At 39.8% G+C, this 21,755-nt stretch overlaps 1 long non-coding RNA gene across 1 annotated transcript; it reads left to right on the forward strand.

The window, feature by feature from the left end:
* Nucleotides 1–6,186: 6,186 nt before the first annotated feature.
* On the forward strand, nt 6,187–10,519 carry LOC125145777. The gene is made up of 6 exons (XR_007144208.1): nt 6,187–6,454; nt 6,768–7,109; nt 7,824–7,988; nt 8,115–8,173; nt 9,641–9,791; nt 10,140–10,519. It is a non-coding gene; the product is annotated as an uncharacterized LOC125145777 (long non-coding RNA).
* The last annotated feature ends 11,236 nt before the right edge of the window (nt 10,520–21,755 follow it).

Raw genomic sequence — 21,755 nt, forward strand, 5'->3', positions numbered from 1 at the left:
CCACATTAATTGTAAGGCCATTAATGACCATTGGCTCCACTTATCTTTTTAGAATGGAAGTGTAACTGCTAAATAAAACACATTTAATGAAACATTTCTATCTTAATTGGTTTGGTCTCAGCATTGAAGTGAATGGAATTTTCTAGAGTTTTTCATGAATTCTAACTGTTTTTTTCTGTAGGGTTCACCTTTGGTGGTGTCTCAGTCCCACTGGCTTCTGGAACATTCCGCAAAATGTGCTGCAATCTTGAGCTTTCTATCTTGCAATAAATCTACCATTTCTTACCACTGTCTGCATACTGATTTCACTGGGATTTTTTAGAAAACTAGCTGGTGTGTAACATATTATTGTCTGTACTGGCTAAACAGTACATTCCTGCACTGGGATGCACTTATTTCGAGGGATTTCCGAACAGAACAGATAGTGCGTCATTGGACAGACATGGCCTATTTGAAAAACTAACCCTAAACCCAACCGTAGTTTTTGATTGTTTATTTGTTTTCAAAAACAGCTTAACTGTAAGATAATAAAGCTTAATATATATAAAATATAAAATCCACCTGTATGACTGTTTTGTCCTTCATTATCCATCATAGGTATGCCCTTTTTTATGAAAGAGGGCGTTTTCCAAGACCTCCAAAAACATGCCCACTTTACGTTGTGGTAACGAAACCTCTGAAATTTATTGACAGGCTACAATTGGATATGGGAGAGACACTTTTATTTCTATTGGTTTACAATTCACACACCATCCATCAGGGGCAGTTCTAGCCCTTTTTTAGGGTGTCTCCAGGCCCCCTGCCTGTGATCTCAGCCACCCTAAAACTATAAGTATAATTTTTACTTTCAAAAATAAAAAATAAAAATTACATTACAATGCAGGACATTTCGTCGATGGGATAGAAAATTATTTATCAGTTTGATCCAAGAGCGATTTTTTTTAACTTTGCTTTTACACACGTGCGTTGTAGTCTTTCAAAAGTGCGTCATCAGCTGTCTGCTTTATGTGAATGGAGAAGCACAGAGTCAGTCAGAGCTGGAGGCGTTTATCTATAACAATCGGTGGAAAGCCGCAAAGACAGTTATAGACGGTATTTTTAAATGTTTTTACCTTGTTAGCCTGCCCTGCAGCAATGCTTTTAGTGTTGTTAAAAGTCTACTAAAATGAATTTTAGTTAATCATATACAGTAGTTCATAATTCGATTCGCTAGTTTGCTTATTCTTTGCAAATTGAAGCAATTGAGTATTGACTGTCACAAATGAAACATTTATAACTCAAGATTGTAATGTTTACATATGGAAAATTCTGACTAGTGCTCACACTTACAAATTTAGTATCGCACACACACAAATCAGTCAGTCGAAGGAGACAAAGTGACAGAGTAACTCTAGAAGCCTCTGGCAGTGATGAAGGACAATAATAGACTATAAAACACCAAACACCAAATTAATGAGCAGATGCTAGCCTCGTGTTGATGCTGCATGTGTCCATTCTGCTTGTGCGAGCTTGGATGCTGTGTTCATAATTTTGGAGCATGGCATGAGAAAAAGTGAATCCATCATAAAAGTGGACACCAGGAAGTGGCAGGACCAGATGGCATCCAAGTAGCATCTGTTTTCACTGAGACATTTAACCTCTTAAGAACACAGTCAGTAATCCTTATGTGTGTCCTGAGCCCCCTGCTGTACTCACTCTGCACCTATGACTGCGCAGCTACTTCCATCTCCACCACATTGTGATAGCCCTGATTGACCAACCATGATAAGACAGACTACCTAGAGGAGATTAGACACATGGGGAACTGGTACTGTATCTCCTCTCGAAACTGAGGAGTTGATAGTGGACTATAGCACAAAGCAGGAGTGGAACTATCAGCTCCCCAGCTTGACCCCCAGTGGAGAGAGTGGATAGCTTCTGATGCCTTGGTTTCCACATCTTGCAGTCCTTCTGAGGATTCTTCACTGGTTGCCTATTGAATACAGAATTCATTTTAAAATACTTTTTCTTTGTTTTTAAGTCCCTGCATAATCAAGCTCCTATTTATTTATCTGAATTATTACATCCTTACTCTCCTTCCAGAAGCCTAAGATCAGGAAACCAGAACCTAATCACTGTTGCCATTTCAAGACTTGAGTGTAGAGGGGATCAAGCTTTTTCGTGATTGGGCCACAGTTTTGGAATGATTTGCGCATAAAGTTAAGATTAGCACCCTCTCTGTCCATTTTAAGTCCCTTTAAAAACGTATCTGTTTTTCATGGCATATCAATAGTTTTCCCTTTCATTTTAATTAGGTTTAATCCTACATTTGTTATTATTGCTTATTTTAGTGTCTTATACAGTGATCACTCGTTTATCGCAGTTAATGGGGACAGGAACCCCTCGCGATAGGTGAAAATCCGCGAAGTAGGAGTGCCCCTCCTAGGAATTTCAGTATGTGTGTGGGTACCAAAATGTTTAAAATATGTATATTTATACTTATATATATTTATACTTTATATATATATATATATATATATATATATATATATATATATATATATATATATATATATATATATATATATATATATTTACTTAAATCTATTTAACTATAAAACCTTAATACACTTCATACAGGTCATAATCTTCCTCTCCCTCTTGGGCTCACTAGTGGAATCTTTTTCAAGTGCTTAGGAGGCATTGTAAGGGCTTAATGAGAACACAATACACGAGACACAGTTGACAGCGTGAACGAGAGTAGCGAGATACAGTACAACAAGGGAAGAAGCTGGGAGAGGATGTGATGATGCACAGCCAATCAACTCAGATCTTGTGCCGGGAGCCAATCATATGCCTTGTCTGAATGCCCATGGGTATGTACAAAGCCTCTGAGAGAGTTTCTCTCTTTGTCTGGCATCCTGAGAAACCGTTGTTATTTTTATTTTTCGATGAATAATCTTTAAAAAATCACCAATGCACTGAGGCCGCGAAACTTGAACCGTGAAACTTGAACTGTGAAGTGGCGAGGGATTACTGTATTGTATTATTATATTGTTTAATTCTATTTACTTTCATTATCTCTTGTCTTAGTATCATTTTTCTTCTGTGTATTTTTACTAACACTCTTTTATTGTACAGCACTTTGGTCAGTCCTATGGCTGTTTTAAATGTGCTATATAAATAAAGTGAACTTGAACTTGAATCCTCCAGTTTATTGCCAGTTAATTATGGGGTCCCTCGAGGATCTTTGAAAAGACCTGTTAAGTTTAGAATCGATTACAAACTGCTGCTACTTACATACAAGGCTCTTAATGGTTTAGCTCCCATGTATCTAACTAGTCTTCTAACACGTTACAATCCTTCACTCTCTCTGAGATCACAAAACTCAAGCCTTCTGGTGGTTCCCAGAATATCTAAATCTACTAAAGGCGGTAGAGCGTTTTCCTATTTAGCTCCCAAACTTTGGAATAGTCTTCCTGATAGTGCTTGGGGCTCAGACACACTTTCCATCTCGTTAGTCAGGTGTACACCTAATACATCATATTATTGTGCACTATTACATCTGGCTTACACATTTTATGAACAGTAGTTATGTTAATTCCTCTCCACTGCTTCTCTCTTTCGCTCCGACTGTCTTCCGTGCAACAAAAATTTTGGGCCTGTGTGATAAGGTCAACTCTGTGAGGATCCTGAGGCATCTAGAGATGTACCAGCTCCAGTTGGCCTCTGTGATACTAAAGAGGTGTAATGATACACACACCACGAGCTAGGGTAAGCAAAAACAAAGTGAAGTTTATTAAAGTCCGTGAACAGATGTATCATACTTGAGCTGTACGAAGCACCACCAGGTTGTAGCACGCACACACAAACACACACACTGGGGAGAACACAGGGAAAGGAGAGACAGGATCCTAGACTGGAGCGATTATAGGCGGGAAGACAATCCTGTAGCCCCGAAGGCGAGGGAGAAGGAAAGAGAGCTGATTGTTGAGAAGCAAACGGGAGTCTGGAGCTTTAATGACTGCGGGGGGAAAATCACGTTAGAACATACGAGACCAGACAACAACTGATTGACTGAGAGCGGCTTATATAGGGTGTGTGTTGGTTGGTTAATGCGGAGCAGGTGGTGCTGATTAGTACTCGGGGGAATGTGAATGCTGGTGAGTGAGTGAAGGACCTGGTGACTCCGTGAAAAGAGGAGATGTGAACTTCATGTGGTCTTTTACGTCAATACATTTGTCAGACTGTATGTTTATAATCACACCTTCCAGTGTCACCCAGATGAGGATGAGGTTTCCCTTTGCATCTGGTTCCTCTCAAGGTTTCTTCCTTCCATTCTAGGGAGTTTTTCCTTCCCACAGTCACCTGAGTCACCTCAGACTTGCTCATTGGGGAAAAATAAATACACATTTAAATATATCTAATATTTAATCTTGAATTTGGTATTCTATTGATCTTTATATTATTCTTTATATTAACCTTTGTTCTATGTTTATGTTCTGTAAAGCCACTTTGAGACAATGCCAATTGTAAAAAGCACTATACAAATAAAGTTGAATTGAATTGAATTGAATTACACAAGGGGCACGATGGCTTAGTGGTTAGCACATTCGCCTCACACCTCCAGGGTTGGGGGTTCGAGTCCTACCTCCACCTTGTGTGTGCGGAGTTTGCATGTTCTCCCCGTGCCTCGAGGGTTTCCTCTGGGTACTCCTTTTTCCTCCCCCGGTCCAAAGACATGCATGGTAGGTTGATTGGCATCTCTGGAAAATTGTCCGGAGTGTGTGAGTGAATGAGAGCATGTGTGTGCCCTGTAATGGGTTGGCACTCCGTCCAGGGTGTATCCTGCCTCGATGCCCGATGACGCCTGAGATAAACACAGGGTCTCCGTGACCGGAGGTAGTTCGGATAAGCGGTAGAAAATGAGTGAGAGAGTGAGTGAGTGAATTACACAATCTGTGGTTATAACCACCAACAACAGATGCAGGAGGTTCTTCTCTTCTTTTATTTCAGAGCTTGATCTTCTAAAACAGCTCTTTCTAAGCAACAGAGAAACATCATGATTAGATTTCTGTGATTTTTAACTAGATGTTAATATTCTGTTTTGTGTTAGTTGTTATACAGAACACACAGGTGCAGAGGAGAAGAGAAATAGTTGTGAGGATCAGGTCTGGTTTTAATAAATTAATGTTCATGAGTCTAAAATGTATTATTTATTTAAGAGATTCTACATCTACATGCTTCTACTAATACTTTGAGGTTAAAGACTGCCCAGGGTGTGTTTTTGTATCCAACATTGTGCTGTTTCCTCTGTTGTGTGGTTAAACCTCCAGCACAGAAATAGAAAATGAAAAATGAGCTTGACTTTGTGGTTTCATGCAGGTCTGTCTACCTAAAGCCCCATCAGACCCTTCTGCATGTACTGCACTTATGGTGTACAAACATAGAGATTTTCTTAATCTTACTCTCTCTGTAACACTGGACATGTTATTAAATCCTGTGTTCTCCACTAACGAGTACAGTCTCATATCTGCAGCTACTGTATAAACTTCTGATTTATTTATTGGAGTAAATGAGTGATGAAATTCTGCCTGAATGCAGCAGAGATGTGTGTGTTGTTTACACTGTAATGTGCTGAATCTGTCCATCATTTACTGATCATCAGCATCGTAACTTACCATGAAGCTGAAATGCTCCTAAACACCAGACTTTATTCATTACTGCTGTTTAAACTAATATGTTAGTGTGCAGGTGTCTATAGAATCTTGCATTGTTCCACCTTCCTGCCTCAGTACTGATTGTATAATTAACAGAATTAACTATAAATAACACAAATTAGCTAATCTTTAAGGAAGTTAAACTGATAAATACAGGAAGAAATAATTACTGTAGTAAATAATATTCTCTAATTCATGTGTTGCACATTGTGACTGTGGGGAACATCACTGTCTCACAACAGCAGTGTCCTGGGTTTGGCTGCGTGAAAACAAATTCATTCACACAGAACAAACAAACACACATGAAGTAAAACCTGAGTATGATTTGATATGTAAGTCCTAACAAAGAGTTTCATGACAGCCAAGAACACAGTTCTAAAATGATGGATTTCCCCGTTGTAACTCGGCTCTGACTTTTTATGTGTCTAAATTTACTTATTTATTCTCTATATTCATCCTTCATCTACAGTATTCATTTAATCTCTAACAGTCAGGTAAGTAGATTAAAGTAACTAATAAACTAATGAGTTATAAGAATAAATGTGAGAATATAAAATGAGATTTCAGAAGCTTATTGAACACCAGAACAGAACAGGAGACAGGATGTAGAGTCTCGTGGCTGACGAAGTTAAACCGGAAAACAGCAGAAACAGAAGACTTTTTATTCCACTAAGTGTCTGTTCACATGTTCAGTGGAGGATGTGTGTTAGACATGGCAGAGTTCCTGAGTGGGTTTAATCTACAGCTGATGATTGGTGAGTTCATTAATCAATATTGTTTTTTTGTTATTATTATTTATCTTTTTTTTTTTCTTTTTTACATTTTAGACTGTCCACATTAGCTGAAGAGAGATTAATGGATTTAGATATAACAGGAAGCTGAATTAAAATGCAGTTTTTGGACAATTTAAATAAACAAAATAAATATAAATAAAATATTAAAATATAAATATAACAGTATTGTCTATATGTTAAGTGCGGCTCCATGGATGCAATGTACTGTGATCTGTGTGTTGGGTTTACAGAGTGCTGATGAATCTTCTCTCTTCATGTGATGTTGATCTTTCAGGTGTCATCAGTCTGAGTCTCCTTCAGAACATTTCAGCTGATCTGTTATCTGTTGATCCTGGAGAAAACATCACTCTGTTCTGTAACATCACTAATTATTCAGAGATATCGTGGTATCACATGAACTTATAAGGCGTGAGGCAGATTATATCGACCACACAAAGGAAACTGGACAAACTATTTCAAATTGTTCATAATGAGGATAAGAGTCACTTTGCTGTAACAGAAATCAGTAGTTTAGTGATTATTGGAGTTAGAGACACAGATCTGGGATTTTATTACTGTGGAGGTCGAAATAAGGGACACATTCAGTTTGGGAAAGTCATCAGTCTGAACTTTACAGGTCAGTAACAACACTTTACATTGGTTATTAATACTGTACTTTGTTTTTTTATATTTATTTATGGACTTATTTAAGATTTATTTCATATTATTATTATTATTATCTTGAGAATTTACTGAAATTATTATTTAGACAGTAAACATGAACATGGATTTATATAAAATGTGATTTTAAAATGATTAAACTAGAATTTTATTCTTTTTATAGGTCTTTTTTGTCCTTTTAAAGGTTCAAGACTAAACGTGTTAATAATCGTGTAGAAGCTCTTTCACCAGGGACGCATGTCTAGCTCCAGACTCCTGTATGGTGTCATAGTCATCACTTTATCTATAAAAGTTTGCAGGTCCATTAATTTTTCAGTTAAGTCCAAACAGAGATCACTGGTCAGTTTATACTTTGTTCTTTTTGTTTAATTGTCTGTTTTTTTTTCTTTCACTAATCTTATGTCTTTATAGTTTAAAGCATCAGTTTAGATGTGAAATGAAGTCACTGATGTTCACATGATGCACTTTATAAACACATGATAGTCTGAATAACCAGAGAGTCACGTGTGAATTCAGAGTTACACGTTTTAGTCTTATGTGTGGAATTACAGTTCAACAAAACATCTATTATTGATCAGACTTGAGACGTTTCCTGGATTTAACAATAATAATAATTATAGCTTATATAAGTATATGTACTGATATCTCTGTGGTTCTGTGTGTATTTTAGGTGGCAGCAGAAATGAGACTCGTTCTTCATCAGAGGATTCAGACTCACACCAGACTGGAGGAACTGAGAACATCTGGATTATACTTATGACCATAATGTGTGTGTGCTCCATCTCTGTCCTAATAAACATCATCTGCATGTGTGTGTTCTGCAGCAGGGTGGAAGGTAAAAGTGCTTTAACTTGTAGGTTAAACATTAAAGAATCAGACAGAAGTTTTGTGGTAATTATGTATTTATTGTGTCTAAATTTATTGTCTAATTTATATTAATGAACACAGAATTCTCTTTCAGGAAAATTATCATCATCATTATCATCATGCTGCAGTCACGACACCAGCTCCACTGAACAGGTATAAAAACATTCACATTGCTATCAAATACAGACGAAGCAAAAATCTATTAACATTTTCCTCCAGAAACAAATTTTACTGCATTTATCACAGTAACATTTTTAGTATTGGAATCAATCTCTAGGTAATTGATTAGAATTAATTCCAAAGTTGATAATTATTTCAGATATGAAAAAAGAGGACTACAGATGTGACAAATATTTGTTTATTTGTAGAAATACGGCAGTAAATAAAATGCATATTCACATTAAACGACAGTGTTTTTAGATTTTTTTTTTAGATTTTTTTTTAGATAAAAACTATAGTGGAATTTATAAATAAAATATCAAAAAACACAAACATAATGGAATTTAATATTAAAGACAGAATAAAATATATGATGTTACAAACACATAAAACCTTTACAGTTATATGACCTGCTTTATTATTATATATTTATGGAGTTAGTAACTACAGACTGATGTATGTTATAAACCCTTTGATGTTCTATTCCTGTAGAGTTGATGTAGTACAGAATTGTCTACATTACCATGAAGCATAAATGAACCTGTGTGCTTAAAGATATTCCTCATTCTTACTGTGACGTCACAGACTCTTCTCCATGTCCTTCACTAATCTACTTTAGTTATATTGAGATCAGTGTTATGTGGTTAAGTTTACTATTAAAAATACACTGTAACATGAAAATAATCAAATGAATAAAATCCTTTGTTATTCACAGTAGATTCAATACTGAAACTGTGGTAAAGAAGAAACATTCATTACCAACAAATTATTATATTTTTAAATGTCTTTCTGAATAACTTTAAATTTAAATCTTATGTCTGTTTTAATCTTTATTGAGAAGAGGTCTCTAAAGGTTCTTTTACTTTATACTTCTGGTTAAACTAATCTTATTTGTATTTAAGTTTCTTGAAGCATTTCACTTATTTCCTTTTCATGGAGCAGTTTTTTTAGCACAGAGAATGATCTTGATGTGCAGGTGAAAGTTCAGACTGAGATGGAGGGAAGGGGCTCCGTGGGATTTCTATAAATGACTGAGACAAGGTTCAAACACAAACAAACCTGTTTCAGTCACATAATACACTTGTGTTGAGGTCATGACTTACATCAGTATTATTTCTTATGTTCTACATATTTTCCAGTTTATATACTACTGTACAAGATTTTCTGGTGCAAGAAAGGGGAAGGAAAAACAAAAACTCCACCTAGTGTTCAAATCCTGTACTTACTCATTTAATATGATGCATTATCAATCAAATGTTCAGGCTTAAATGAGATGATTGGGGTTAAGATTTTATAAATGTTTCTAGAATAAGAAACCAGACAATCATGAAACACTGCAAGAAATGTGTGTGTAATAAACTTATAAAAAACAGAACAGTGCAAATAAAGCCAAATTTATCAAGGAGGAAAAAAGAAAAACAAAAAATTAAGTGCAGGTTCATCACCTGAATCTCTCTACAGGATGAAAACCTTCATTATGCCCATGTTCAGTACAAAAGAAAGAATATGAAATCTTCAACATCAAGGAACAAGAACAACACAACATCAGATCTGGACAGGGTGACCTACGCAACAGTCGCCTCACAGCCACAGAGACACTGAACAACACAAGGTGTCACCAATCCTTTATTTATTTATTTGTTTCTTTGTTTGTTTGTTTGTTTATTCTCTCTTATGAACATTTAACAAACATTTATCCATCTCTTTATATAGGGAAAAATTGTTTGAAATGGATTTAAACAATTTACACAGTAGACACAAATATAGACTTCTATAAAAACTAAAGACTTATACTAGAAATGAAAGCATTAAAAGGTTATGAGTTTTTGTTTAGATTTGATCTTTGGCATTATTAAGATAGTATAAGGTTGTTTTGTCCCTAACATTGTGTTCACATGTGTTTACAAACCACAACCATATGCTGATGACACTCACCTTCTCCTCTCCTTTCCTCTCACAGATGGTCTGCTCTGATTTCAGATCATCTTAAACTTCATCCCTGAACCACTGAGCTGATGTTCATCTCTGGAGCTTCATCACCATGTCAGGATCTTCTGATTTACTGCAGAACTCTCAGATCACACATCATGGACCATCATTTACTCTTCTGTCTATCCTAAGGTGTCAGGACACACAGTGCTGAAAAGGTTTCACTGAAATCTCTGTCAGAAATATTCACAAAATTCTTCCACTGAAACATGAAACATTTTGGGTTTAAAGGTAGAAAGAATATTATTATACCAGGAGTATCATGTGAATAATAATAATAATAATAATAATAATAATAATAATAATAATAATAATAATAATAATAATAATAATAATAATAATAATTCCATAGATGGTACTTTGTTTAATCAAAGATCTCTGTCTTTGTCTATTTTACATCAATAAACTATACACCAACCATCACATTAAACACCTCCTGCCTGATGTTCTTTAGGTTCTTCTTCTGTTGACAAAACAGATTGCTGGTACTAAGACAGCAACAGATCCTTAAAGTCCTGTAAGATGACGTGGGGTCTCCATAGATTAGACATATTGCTCCAGTACATGCCTAATTCAGTTGAGATCAAACTTTCCTCAAACAGTTCCTGAACACTGTTTGCAGTGTAGCAGGAAACATTATCATGCTGAAAGAGGACACTGCCAGTAGTGATACCATTGGGTCTAGTTGGTCTGCAGTAGTGTTTATGTAGGTATTATGGGTCAAATTAACATCCACATTAACTCCATGACCCAAGATTTCCCATCAGAACATTGCAGATCATTACACCACCTCCATCAGCTCTCCTTCCCACGGTGCATTCTGGTGCCGTCTCTTCCAATGCAAACCACTACTCTGGAGTTAATTTGTCTGATATTTATTGTGAGCATAGAGAAGGTCATGCTGAAGTGATCTGAGATGGGTTTATCAACTAACATTTTAAAATGTTTATTTTATAATGGATTAAATGTGCAATTATAGTGTAATTATATGGCCAGATATGGTGACTTTGAGGAGGAAATATTAAAAACTCTAGGAACTGCTTTTAATCGGGGGTTTCCCCAGAAATGTGTGTCATCTGCCACAATGTTTTCAATACATCTGTATCTGCCTGTGGCATTATTTCAACTGTTCTGCTAGCCAAAGCTATCTAATTCAAGGACATACAATGAGCTTTAGTTTTATCACTGTACAACACTGTGGGCACCGACTTCTACACACTTCTACCGACTTTTAGTGAACCGGTGGGCCTTCTCCGGCTTTACATGTATTGTAGACAGACTCAATTCTGCAGTATATCTGTGATCATCCCAATACAAATTCTTCAACAACAACACATCAGCTTCTTTCTGCTTTTCAAACCACTCTTGTTCATAAGCTACACTCTTGTTCATAAGCTACATCTGGTCCTGTGTGTGTGCTTTGTATACACTTTTAATCCATTTGGGGTGCTAATTAGGTTTATTCCCAATTTGCAAATCAAATCCAGAATTGAGCGGCATTCAGACAGCAGAAATGAAAATTGTTGGTTATTTCCAAAACACCTTAAGGGTGCCGTAAATTTTTCTTTCACATTAATCCCAGACGCTCCTACTGAATTCAGGGATCTACCACTCATTTTTGGAATCTTACTCAACTTATTTATTTTGATCACAGAGTTTCCTGCACCAGAATCTCCTGTATTGGCATGTGCTTATAGGCATCTGAACTGTACTTTGCATATGTACCTTGTGGAGCTTGTTTCTTTTCGAGAAAATCAAATCAAATCAGTGCCAGAAAGCCATTAGGTTACTTTCGTAACCCCAGTTCTCTGAAACATCGAGTGGAGAGATCGATGTTTCACAGAAGCATCCAATTGCACCTCTACAGAAGCATCCATTTGCACCAAGTCTGGCTTGACAGACAGGGGCGCGTGCCAAAGGCAGGTAAGTTAACACCCCTTACCCGAGTGCGTAATGCACCTGCATGTGCTACCTACCTAGCAAGCGGGGCAAACTTGGTGGATCTCTCCACTCGATGTTTCAGAGAACCGGGGTTACGAATGTAAGCTAATGTTCTCTTTTATCATCTTGTGTTCGAGATCCAACTATGGGAGATATAGACAACTCCCTGGTTGCCCAATACACTCACAGTGAGGCCCTGTAAGCCAGAGGATGGTCAAAAAGGCGGTGCTCGGCATGTCACAAAGCAGCAGACATAACATACTGCGTGGGGTACAAAGCTCATCCAAAGAGAAACACAACATGTGGCAACATGCAGGTTAGAACCCCACTGATGTTCAACAAGTGGGCCATCTGCAGAAAAAGAACATGTATATAAACATGTGAATGGACCAACCAGGGCGTTCGGAAGGGAGAAGACCATATGCCTGAAACATGCACAGCCAGGCCAGGCAGACAGGGCTGAAAGGAATGCGGGCCTCATAGCACGTGGCTACGAAGGGCCCACACTTAACACTGCATGAGCCACCATGGTATGGGTAACATCAAGCCGGTAGTGTCTGACAAAGGTGTTCGGAGAGGACCAGCTCACCGCGGCACAAATGTCCTGCAAGGGAACTCCCCCAAACAGAGCCCAAGAAGCAGCCAAGCCTCTAGTGGAGTGAGCCCTGAGGCCACCTGGAGGCTGCCCTCCCCTAGACTCATACGCTAAGGAGATGGCTTCTACAATCCAGCAAGAGAGGCGTTACTTAGAGATGGGTTTTCCCGTGTTCAGCGGGGCCCAAGAGATGAAGAGCTGATCACTCCCCCGAAAAGAGTTCGTCCTGTCCATGTACGCCTGTAGGGAACGCACAGGGCACAAAGCATTCAACCTCCGGTCCTCCGCAGAGGAAAAAGGAGGAGGGTGAAAAACAGAGAGCTCAATCACACCATCAGTGAAAGCCGGAAGGTACTTAGGCACGAAGGCCGGGTTAGGCCTAAGCCAAACCTTATCCCCACTGAGCGAGAATTTGGTGCACGAGGAATGAACTGAGAGCACATGCAAATCACTGACACGTTTAGCGGAAGCCAAAGCCAACAGCAGCGCCACCTTGAAGGACAGCAGATTGAGGGAGATATCCCCCAGGGGCTCAAAAGGCTGTTGGGCCAGCACCTCCAGCACCATGGAGAGATCCCAATCTGGGACCACACTTCTGGTGACCGGCAGGGAGCGGCGCGTGCCTTTCATAAATCTATGGATAAGGAAGAGGCCCTGGCATTCTGAATTGTGACGATAACACGGGGGGTAAGCCCCAGCGTGCTCAAATTCGCCCTCTCACGGGCCAGGCCCAGAGTACCACCCTGTCCGAGTGAGGATGAAAGATCTCCCCGTTCGCTTGGGCCAGGAGATCCATACGCAATGGTAGGGGCCACGGCTCCGCATACAGAAGAGGAATTAACTCCGCAAACCAAGGTGCCTTGGGCCACCTGGGAGCTATGAGGATCAGAGATAAACCCTGCACCGCGACCCTGGCCAGGGTCAGGGATATCAGGCAGAGCGGAGGGAAAGCATAGAGCAGCATGCTCGGCCATGAATGAGCCAGAGCGTCCAAGCCGAGTGGGGCGTCCTCGTCCCGAAGCGAGAAGAACATAGGAAAGTGGGTGTTTTCACGTGAGGCAAAGAGATCGATGGCTGCCTGGCTGAACCTCTCCCAAAGCAGCCCCTCTATCTGGGGGTGGAGCCTCCACTCTCTGTACAGAGGGTTCCCCCTCAACAGAAGGTCTGCACCCCTGTTCAAAAGGCCCGGGACGTGGGTCGCCCGTAACGACAAGAAATGCTGCGTGCTCCACACCAACAGCTTGTGAGCCAAAGCGTGAAGCTTGGAGGAGCACATGCCACCTTGATGGTTGATATATGCTACAGCTGTCCTATTGTCGCAGTGTACCAGCACATGATGTCCCCGCAGGCGGGGGAAGAAATGCTTTAGAGCTTTCAACACAGTGAGTAGGGACAAAATTCACTTCATGAAATCCCTCATTCTCAGAAGACCTAGATTCAAGACATGGACAGCCAAAGCCATAAGACCCTGTAATCTGAGACATGTGTGATTCTGTATCCGCGCCCCTTCCCTGAACCGCGATAGACAGTTCATGAAAGAAGAGACGCGCCCCCGCGTGAGGCGCACGCGCATCGTGACGGAATTCAGCTCCAGACCCAAGAATATGACCTCCTGAGCGGGAATGAAATTGCGCTTTAACACATTGACTCTGAAACTGAGCGCAGTGATGTGTGAGAGCACACGGGCAGAGTTTTGAATCACATTCTCTCTCGAATCGGCTATAATAAGCCAGTCGTCTATGTAAGTCAGCGGCGCAAGCCCCAACTCCACACACAGACAGAACGTCCTCGGATTCGTGTGTGGAGGATAGATGCTTATGTGGAAAAAAGCATCGCCCAGATCGATCAAGCAAAACCAATCGTTCCGCTTTATCGAACGTATGAGAGAGCCGTGTGTTAACATTCTGAATTGTGAAATGTTTGTTCAACACTCTGAGATCCAGAATAGGACGGAGAGATCCATTCTTTTTCGGGACAAGGAAATAAAGAGAATAAAACCCCTGATTGCTTAGATGCGAGGGTACAACTCGAATCGCTCCCTTCTCGAGAAAAGATGAGCTCTCGTCTTTCAGAATGTAGGCATAGCCCTGGTCCGTTTGGGACCAGACCACTCCGTTGAACCGCGGGGGTGATTGGACAAACTGAAGTCTGTAACCCCTCGTGACTGTGTGAATCACCCAATCGGGGGCCGAGACAGACAGCCAGGCTGTCACGTGACTCCCGAGCAGCCCCACATGAGTAGGCAGAATGCCGGGAGCTGGTTCACTGATGGCGTGACGGGACCATCCAGTGGCCAAACCAGAGAAGTCTTTATCATTTTTTTGTGGAAAACTGGGGCCGTAGCCTTTATTGAACATGTGAGAGGAGTGTGAAGGGGGGTGTTTGGTGACACTGCTTCTGCACTCAATCCCACGACCGTCCCCACTGGAACCAGGGAACGCATTCTGGGCGACACGGGGAACGGTGAGTCCTGTGCGGAACAAAGGATGACCCTCGCCAGCGAGGGGGGGCTGACCTCACCGAAGGAGAACCTCCGTCTTTTGGACAGGTGAACCTGGAGGGTAGAACGGGTGCCCATGAATGCGGACTGAAGACCCCCAGAGGCCGAACATCAGGTCGGCCGCTTTCGTTTCGGAACATAGGGAGCGGGTATAGGAGGCTTCCGAGCCCAGTCGCGGCGAAAGACATCTTACCCCAGGGCCGCTCTGCTGAGCCTGTGGTTTCCCTTGGGGTTTGTTGGTCCTGAGTAAAAAAGGTTTCACAATTTATTCTGTTCAGCTGTGCAGCAGGACCCAACACTCCACATATAGCATGAGAGAGGAAGGTCCGCTATCATTGATTACATCAAGATTTTATAGACAGAACTCAAACAAAGAAGACATGTAAAAGCAAAACATCATACATACTCAAAATAACCCTAACCCTAACCCTAACCCTGGCCACTACACCAGTGTAGGGGAATGGGGGAGACGTGTAGATGGTGGATGAGTCCACGTTTAAAGTACCAACAAAAAGGAAAAAGAAAGCTAAGGGACAAGAAAAGAAACAGGCAAAAAAGATACAAAGGCAAAGCAAAGAGAATCAGATAGTGATGACCATGTGTCAGACTCTGTCTTAAATGTTGATTCCCAAAAGGAACTTTTATCTGTTGTTTACAGCACTGAGGACATTAAAGATTTTTTTTAAAAACACTAACTGGAAGAAGAATGTAGCAATAGAGGAGTTTTACCCTGATTGTAAACAGTTTCTAAATGATTTCAAACATTTTAGAATGGAAGGAGCTTTTACTGATGCAGAAATCTTTCGTTTAAAGGAACTGATCACTAAAGTGACCAGGGGAAAACTGATGATGACTAACAGAATGTGTGGTGTTTTTTATACTAGAGAGGTTCTTACCCTCTATTGTGTTTTATCAATTTTATTTTTCTTAATGACTGGAATCCATGTTGTGAGTCTAAATATAAATGGAGCAAGAACAGAAAAACAGAAGTGCATTTCATGTTGTCATGGTTTCAGGAAACCCACAGTGATGTCAGCAATGCTGCTGATTGGGTGATGGAGTGGGATGGGTTGGCGATTTTAAGTCATAACACAACACTCAGTGGTGGGGTTGCTTTGCTTTTAATCGCAATTTTATTAATTGTTCTTATTCAGTTGAGATTTTTAATGGGAGGCTTTTAAAAGTGAAAACTTTTTATGAGAATGAGGTTTTAGTTTTTATCTGTGTGTATGCTCCCACCAATGCAGTGGAGAGGATGTTTTTTTAGATAAGCTTGGCAACGTGACTGCTAGCTGCAACACTGCTGACATTTTAATTCTGGCTGGTGATTTTAACTGCACTGCAGATATTTTAGATCAGAACCACAGAGAACCTCATGCAGCATCCCGTAAACGCCTGTTGGAGATTATGGAGGCCTATGAGTTAGATGATACATGGAGAGCTTTCAATAAAAAACAGAGACAGTACACGTGGGCCCATGCTATTGATAACACACTCTCCCTGGCAAGATTAGATCGTTTTTATTTTTTTAAGCATCAACTTTTTACAAAGTGTTTTATTGTTCCAGTAGGCATCTCTGACTATAGTATGGTACACTGTACAATCAGTAAAAAGAATGTAAAGCCTAAGAGTGCCTACTGGCATTTTAACACTGCACTAATAGAGGATGCTTATTTTAGAGAGTCTTTTATTTTTTTATGGAATTGTTTTAAATCTCAGAAGGCAGCTTTTGCTCATTACAGCTCATTACAGCAGTGGTTTTTGTCAACAGTACACTCTCAATTTCACAAGAGACATTGTAAGATCTCTGAAAGCTATGGAGATAGAAATTGTTGAACTCCGGCGTTTGGAGGCCACAGGAAATTGAGGGCATACTCAAGAGTAAAAAGCCTAAATGAATGACCTGTTAGACATCACAGCACAGGTAGCGCTGGTCCGCTCACAATTTACAGCATTTCACAATTGCTAAAACAATCGAATCAGTCACTTTGAAAGGCAAAACCTTAAACAAGTTCAGGTAGTTAAGACACTGTTTGCAAATCTCATCCACTCTTTTGGCAAAACTCTAAACACATTCTTACTAAAACACATTTTGCACTGTGTTGGGGTAAATACATGTGGCAAAAGTTAAACACAACTACAACACAGCTGTCATCATTTACACACAACAACTCAAAATTATTCATACTTGTTTCTAATGATGTGATCAAATCAGTTGTCTAGAATATAAGCCAGTTCAGAGTACACAGGTGGCCCAGGTATGTTGAGTGATACCACAATGGATGGAAACAACGTGAGAGGCAGAGGAGGAAGAGGAGGAAGAGTACAAGGATAACAAGAATAGTTATTTCAGATCAAATTCGGGCAACTGTGATAGACCATGTTCTTGTTCATGGAATGACAATGAGGGAAGCAGGACAAAGAGTACAACCCAATTTGTCCAGATTCTCTGTGGCCACCATAATCAGGACATTCAGAAAAGAGAACAGGTAAATGTATTGCTTTTCTAATTTGTGTGACTGAAAGTTTACTGTATACATTTGATATAGAACATCACTTTCTCAATAGAAAAGGGAGTGGGGAAAAAAGAAAAAAATGTTTACAATACATTTTACATATGAATCTGATGCCCATTACTACTGTTTCTGTATGTACTGTATACATTTGTAAGAGCATTTTCCATTTTGTAAAATTGCAAGACTACCAAATAAGGGTGGAAGGACTCCTTTGTTCTCCCAACAGCAAGAGGCTCTCATTGTTCATATGATCCGTCAAAACAATGTCATCCGACTGCATGAAATACAGCAAAGACTTGTAGAAGACAATGTAAACTTTGAAGGTATCAACAGTGTCAGCCTTTCTACCATTTCCCGTGTCCTCCATCGCAACAGGGTAAGCATGAAGCAAGTTTTCAGAGTACCCTCTGAGTGCAATTCAGAAAGGGACAAAGATCTACGATATGAGTATGTGCAAGTAAGTGTACAATTTCAGCACTGATGCTTACAGTACAAGTTTGTAGCCTACAGTTGTTGTCCTATACTGTTACAGTAACTGCACTATATTGTAGTGTATGTAAATCAGGAATGCATATACATACACTTTTGCAGAAGTATGTCTTTCTGTAACACTTACAAAACTATTTATTTAGAGGATGTTTTAAATGGATTCCATGGAAAGGCCCCATGAATATATTTTTGTATATGAAGCGGGGTTCAATCTGGCGAAGAGGAGAAGGCTGGAACATAATTGGCCAATGTGCCATTGTGGAAATCCCTGGCCAGCGTGGTGGCAATGTCACCCTATGTGCAGCCATAAGCAATGGGGGGGTTCTCCACCGTCATGCAACCCTGGGGCCATATAATACTCAAGTCAAGTCAAGAAGCTTTTATTGTCATTACAACCATATATAGCTGTTACAGTACACAGTGAAATGAGACAATGTTTCTCCAGGATCGTGGTGCTACATAAAACAAAGACAGGGCTAAGGACATGTAAGTAGTCTTAGCCACATAAAGTGCAACTGTGCAACCTGGTGCAAACAGTGCAGGACAAGTCAAACAAGGCAGACAAGACAGTGCAGAACAAAAGACAGTGCAGAACAAAAGACAGTGCAGGACAAAAGACAGTGCAGGACAAAAGACAGTGCAGACACAAAGTTACAAGACAATACAAAAAGTACAAAAAATACAATACACAAAAGACAATAAACAGTAACAGAACAGCGCCGACCGACCAGTGTATATACTGTATGTGAATACTGTATGTTCAAACAATATTTTGTGCAATAACTTTAGAATGAAAACAGTATCTTAGCAGCAGGTCATTGGGATAATATATAGAATTGTGCAAAAAAAACTGCAAATGACTGAAATATTGTATAGTATGTGCGAAATGGCTGAGATATTGTACAATATGTGCAAAAACAGCTGAAATGCTGGACAGTTTGTGCAAAAACAGCAGAAAGGTGTGCAAAACAGCATGTAAACAGTTTGTTGGATTGTAAGCAGCATGTAAACAGTATGATGTGTCAGTGTGTGTGTTTTGTGAGGGTCTGTGCAGTCCATACAGATGATGTGTGTGTGTGTGTGTATGTTGTGCTCAGTACAGTTCAGTTCAGTTATTGAGAAGTCTGATGGCTTGTGGGAAGAAACTGTTACACAGTCTGGTCGTAAGGGCCCGAATGCTTCAGTACCTTTTTCCAGACGGCAGGAGGGTGAAGAGTGTCTGTGAGGGGTGTGTGGGGTCATCCACAATGCTGTTGGCTTTGTAGATGTAGCGTGTGGTGTAAGTGTCAATGATAGAGAGAAGAGAGACCCCAATGATCTTCTCCGCTGTCCTCACTATCCGCTTCAGGGTTTTGCAATCCGAGATTGTACAGTTCCCAAACCAGACAGTGATGCAGCTGCTCAAGATGCTCTCAATGGTCCCTCTGTAGAACATGGTCAGGATGGGGGGAGGGAGATGTGCCTTTCTCAGCCTTCGTAGGAAGTAGAGACGCTGCTGGGCTTTCTTGCTGATGGCGCTGGTGTTGAGTTACCAGGTGAGGTTCTCCGCTAGATGAACAGCAAGAAATTTGGTGCTCTTGATGATCTCTACGGATGATCCGTCGATGTTCAGTGAGAGTGGTCGCTCTGTGCTCTCCTGAAGTCCACAACAATCTTTTTAGTTTTATCCACATTCAGAGAAAGGTTGTTGGCTCTACACCAGGCAGTTAGTTGTTGCACCTCCTCCCTGACCATGTTTTTACATTTCTTACATTTCTGGATGGTCTTTGGGATGTTTTGTTTGAACGTGAGCAGCAGGATCATCAGCAGGCAGTGCATCCTGTCTATGTTGTGGTTTGGGACAATGTCAGCTTTCACCATAGTGTCAGAATACTGTACGTGAGTGGTTCAACATCAACCAGTGATTCGTGAATGTTTGCCTTCCACCATACAGCCCTTTCCTCAACCCAATAGAAGAGTTTTTCTCTGCGTGGCGATGGACCGTAACCCATGGTAAAACTTTTACAGGCAACGGAATTGGCATGTGATGACATAGGTGTGGAGTGTCAAGGCTGGATCCGGCACACGAGAGGGTTCTTCCCCTGTTGCCTAGGAAGGGACAACATTGCATGTGATTTGCATGTGATTTGGACGAAGTCCTCTGGCCGGACCCAGCACAAAGACGGGACGCTGAGGCAGAATGAGTCTCTCATTGACTTTGATTTTGCAATTGCACAATATTTTTTGTAGTATGCTTTTCATTTTGAGTAGTGTTTGTTCTTTGGCTTACTTTATTTTTATGCTGAAAATACAGAAATTCAATACTGTATTACTCACAGTACTTACAGTATGCAATATATTTGCTGTACTGACTTGTGAATGATTTACTTTTATTTATGGCAAAATTGTTTAATAAATGCAATCAACATTTTTTCTCTGTAACTACATGATCTGGACGCTGTGTTCTCAATTTTTTGATGTAGTGTCTAATGAATAATGACTGCTGATGAGTGTTTCTATATTGACTGGCTGTGTTTATGTTTTGAAAGCTTTGTTTGATTTTGAGCACAGATCTAATGGTTTTGAGGCAAGTGTTTGATTTTGCCAGAAGAGTCAGGGGTTTTGTGAATGTAGTTTAAAGACTGGGTTTTGTGTATAAAGTATTGAGAATATGGGTGAAGGTTTCAAGAAATGTGTTTTAGCAATTGTTGAAATTTAGCAACAGTGAAATACTGTATTCACTGTTCCAGGTTACAGTCCTTCTTTGTGTTTTTATGGAGCATTTTAAAGTCTTTTAATGTTTATTTTACTTTTCATTGTTTTATTCTTGCTTTTAAATGTCAGGAGAAACAGGTTCAGGTGCCAACTGATCAATTTTATCTTTGGTCAGGCAAAAATGGCAATACACCTGAGCCGAAAAACAAGATTGCACAAAACACTGACATTGATGCCAAAAGAATTTTGAACAGATTGATTAAATCAAGAATATTTAATGATTCTATTTTTTTTTATTCTATTTTTTTTTTTAACAAAAGTATGAACAACTTAAACATGTTTAAAGAAGTGTGGCGTTGTGACAATGCTCTGTGCTCGGTCACAGAAGGAGAACACTGCTTTTCATCAGAGATAAACTAATTACTTATATTTATTCTAATTTATTGAAATTATTTTAATATGTATTTATTTATTTATTGAGTTTAATATTTTATAAGATTCTGAAAAAGTAAAAAAAAAAGTCTCTCTCTCTCTCTCTCTCTCTCTCTCACACACACACACACACACACACACACACACACACACACACACACACACACACACACACACACACACACACACACACACACACACACACACACACACACAGTATAGCACTGATAACACGAACTGAAGAAAAGACTCAACACTACGGTACGTCAAACCGTTATAGCGACATTTTGTGGACAAATCAACACACTGCCGTAAACACCGCCTGTCTGTTGTTCTGTATGACGCTCATTGCCTCCTTTAGAGATTTTTACCGTCTAGTCTGTAAAAGCAGCCCACTCAAATAAAGTGCTGATACTTTAA

Source organism: Tachysurus fulvidraco, chromosome 10 (genome assembly GCF_022655615.1).
Source record: "Tachysurus fulvidraco isolate hzauxx_2018 chromosome 10, HZAU_PFXX_2.0, whole genome shotgun sequence".
In the NCBI taxonomy this organism is placed as follows: domain Eukaryota; kingdom Metazoa; phylum Chordata; class Actinopteri; order Siluriformes; family Bagridae; genus Tachysurus; species Tachysurus fulvidraco.